Source organism: Octodon degus, unplaced genomic scaffold (assembly GCF_000260255.1).
Source record: "Octodon degus isolate 3935 unplaced genomic scaffold, OctDeg1.0 scaffold00018, whole genome shotgun sequence".
Lineage (NCBI taxonomy): Eukaryota > Metazoa > Chordata > Mammalia > Rodentia > Octodontidae > Octodon > Octodon degus.
In genome coordinates this window covers 20777537-20781776 of record NW_004524594.1, presented here as the reverse complement: position 1 = coordinate 20781776, position 4240 = coordinate 20777537, and positions in this window count along the sequence as shown.

Here is a 4240-nt window from a genome sequence, read left to right as displayed (position 1 = left end):
CTGAACCAGTTTTCCATCCTCTGGACTTGAGGCATGTTCCCTCAATTTCACGGGCTTGAAGGCTGGACCACCTTTTCCTTTTCGGCTTTCCAACATGTCTGTTAGCTATGGGACTGAGGGCCAGCCCAGCTATCTCATGGCTGCTCAAAGTTTAACTTTTCCTGTGGTGATAATCCTACCCGCTAAAGTTGGGTGGTGGATCCAATAGCTCTTAAGTGCCCGTCTTAGTTACTTTTCTCTTGTTGCTGAGACAAAATACTCAACACCCAAAATTTAGGAAGGAAAAGTTTATTTAGCTCACAGTTTGTGGAGGTTTCAATCCATAGTCAGCTGGCTCCAAGGCAGGGTAGCATGGCACAGGGGCAGCCCTTCAAGGTGGCAAAAGACAGCTAAAGCAACAAGAGCAGAAGTGGGGGGAAGCAAGCCTCTTTTCCTCCCTTACATTCTATGCAGGCTACCTGCCCACACCATCTCTCAGTCCTCGGCTTGCCCAGGCTTAGGATGTTTACAAAGTGAGGGCGCTGGCCTCTTGATGAGCTGCTTAGTTAAACTTGTAAGCTTCTCAAATTGACACAATATATCAACCATTACAGTGCCCAAACCTAGAGTCCACCCTCAAAGGCAGACATGGCCCTGTGATACCCTTGCCCAACTGAGCTCATGATTTTCCAGTTTCAGCTGGAGTCCAGCGCCTCCTTCTAGGCCCTAGTCCTAGTTCTAGCATGACTTCCACTCTTGCCTGTCACTCATTGGCTTCTGCAAATCCCAAAGCTCACGAGCTCTGCCCCAAAAGAGCAGAGTTCTGTCATGAGAAGAGCTTGCTTATAACTCTCAGGGCTCCTCCAGAGAGGTCGGGGGTGCCTCTCGCATTCTTCGCAGGGTCTTGGAGTCTCCAGTACTGTCCTTCGGGCTTTCTGTCTGGGTGCTAAAACTGTCAAGAGACAAAATTATTGTAAGGCTAGTTTAAAGATCTTAAGTGGCTTTTATTCATGATTATAGAATTGGGTGTGCCTCAGAAACTGAGAAAGTTCAGAGAGCAGGTTAAGATTTCCAGAGCTACAGCTTGGTCTGTCAGCATTTCTGACAGAAACAGAAGTGATTACAACTCTGTGGTTTGCCGTATTTGCATCTGCTGGGCTTCTACTGACTATGCTTAGCTGCTATGGTCCCCCAAGGCTCAGCTTCTACTAAATTCAGCTGCAGATCACTTCCTGTCCTCCTGCTTTCTCTCCACCCGCTTGTCTGCTTTCCGCTCTGTGGCTCCATGCTCAGGCTCAGGCTGCCTGTTCTTCGGGGTGGCAAATACAGGTTGCATCACTTCAAGGCTTCCTTGGATCCCATTATGCCAGTAAACAGGGAGCCACTCTTTCCAGACAATGCGTGCTTTGGTTTGCCTTCCTGGTGGGGCTCTTGGGGTCACCCAGGAAGATCCCTGAGGCTAGGAGGATACAACTTTTGATTGGCTGGTCTGGGCACATGCTCTTCTGGGTAGAAGTGGTCAGTTTTACTTCAGACCCATGGATTCCACAGCCCCCCAGAACCACGGGTTCTGCGGTCAGAGGAAAGAAGCAAGGCATGATGAGCTGGCAGAGACTTCAGAGAGCCACCCTGCTGCCTTTCTCGTGCCAAGTTTCCCTGATGGATTTCTCCCATACTGCAGTTTATGAGAACAATAGTAGTAGGTAGAGAAAAGTATAACCATCAAAAATTCCTCAGGTGGCGCCAGGAAGATGGCTCAGTAGAATAAGTGCTTCCCTGGCAAGCGCAAGGGCCTGAGTTCAATCCCCTGTTCCGCAAAAAAAAAAAAAAAAACAACAAAAAAAAACCCCTCAGGTGTGCTGGTGGGTAGTTGGCCAATAAGGGGATATCTCCATAGCCACTAACTGTCCATGGATGGCTCCTTCTCTAGTCCAGCAGACAGGAGTAGGGGGTACCAGGAGGTGGAGGTTGAGGTCTTGCTGAGCTTCACCAAGCCTCCTTCCTGTGCCCCACCCTGGTCTTCAGTAATAGTGGCCAGGACTCTGGATTTCTCATGCTAATGAGAAAGTGGGGGGTGGCAGGGAGACGGCTCAGTAGAATAGATGCTTGCCTGGCAAGCTCAAGGGCCTGAGTTCAATCCCCAGTTCCACAAAAGGGAGAGAGAGAGAGAGAGAGAGAGAGAGAGAGAGAGAGAGAGGGTTCCCCAGAATGGAGTCTGAAAGGGTGGGGTGTGGGGGGCTCTACAGCATAGGAGGAAAGTGGGGCTTGAGTTGCTCAGCCTGGGACTGGGGTTCAGTTTGAGTTTTACCTAGGTCTACAAGGAGCAAAAAGCCTAAGGGATCTGTCGGTCATAATTTTCTTCCCATGTTTTCTGACTATAAAATAAGATTATAACATTGGGAGGGATGTTTTCCAGTATCAGTTTTCTGATACTAACTGGGTGTTCAACAATTCAACTCAGTCTGACACTTCTTGCCCTAAACTAACACAAACCCAAGGGATTAAAGGCACATCCTTGGGGCTGGGGAGATAGCTTGACATTCTAAGTGCCTGCTTGGAAAATGCAATGTCCCAAGTTTGATCCTCAGGCCCACACTGTGTAGCAAGACCTTATGCCAAATAAATAAATTTGGCAGCCTCACAAGACTGCCTTGTTCCCTCCTTCAGACACCAGTCACAAGTCTTAGCCCTCCTGTGCTTCTAACCAACTTGCTATACTTGAGGATTCCAGTGACTTTTTCCTTATGATATTAATTTGCTAGCGTGGCTCATAGTACTTCAGGAAACTCTTATGTGTACCAGTTTATTAAGAAGGATGCAATTCAGAAATGGCCAGATGGCCAGGGAGATGGCTCAGTGGAAGAAGCGCTTCCCTGGCAAGCGCAAGGACCTGAGTTCAATCTCCGGTTCCACAAAAAAAAAAAAAAAAAAAAAAAAAAGGCCAGATGAAGAGATGCTTAGGGGAAAGTCTGGGGAGGAGGTAAGGAAATTCTGTAGACCCTGGAGGTCAGAACCCAAGAGCCTTGGGGACAAATACTTTCACTTTTATGGGAAGCTGTGTTCAACTCCTGCCCACTGGACTCAAATAATACAGGAAAAGCACTTACAAGACCAGAAATATTTTAGCAGAATAATAGGTTTTTTACCCCCCTCTGTATTTTAGGGAATGATCTACAGGGTGTTCAGGGTCTTACTACTAGATCGGGCTCATAGTGATTCTCCTGTTTTTTCAGAACCGGGTATTGAATTCAGGCCCTTGCACTTGCCAGGCAATTGCTTATTCTACTGAGCCATCTTCCCGGCCCCTGATTCTCCCGTTTATAGCCTCCAAAGTGCTGGGATTATAAGCACGTGCACATTCACCACACCTAATCTCAAGCACTGCACCCAGTCTCATCTCAATTGCTGCCCAGTCTCAATCCCTGTCTCAGCCTGCCCTGGGGGTGGGCCGGCCACCTGCTTGCAGGCCCTTTAATCTGCTGAGCTGTTGGGCCGGCCCTAATAATAGTATTTTTTTAAAAGTCAAATCGTGGAGAGGAGTTAATGAATCTTCCTCATCCCTACTCTTTACCCTGCACTCCCTCCCTGGAAGCAAACACTGGAACTCTCCTATTGGGCTTTCTGTGGGTCCTCTTTATTGATTTTTCTTTTTTATTAATTTTATTGAGAAAGAAATAGCAAAGAGACAGTTTCAAAACAGGTTAGTAGGACAGTTATAATAATTAATACATTGCATATTGTTGTCTTTGTAGTAGTTATTCAGAGTACAAGATACAGACATGATCTCTTGTCCAATTTATTGCTTTTTCTTAGTGATCATCACTTGTGATCATTCTCTCTTGACTTCCTGTTTGATCCATGAAATGCAGTGCAGTCACACTTGCCTTCTCTTGCTGGTACAATTTAGCATGATTTTCAGTTTCTCTATTAGTTATTGTACCTGAGATCCTGGAATCCACATGGTCCACCTTTATTTCTCAGGGTAAACTAGGGATATTTTCTTGTCATTTTCCACTTTCCTGGGTAGGGCCCATCTGCCACCATTTCTTGCTTCAGCTGTTGCTTTCCCAAAGCTGCTGTTAGCTCCTTTATACAGTGATTACTTGGTCTTCCCCATTTTTAAGGATTCTATGAGTTGCCTGTAAGCTGATTCTAAAAGTCAACAATTCAGGCCTGGGAAGATAGTTCAGTAGAATAAGTGCTTGCCTGGTAAGCACAGGGTCCTGAGTTCAATCCCTGGTACTGCAAAAAAAAAAAAAAA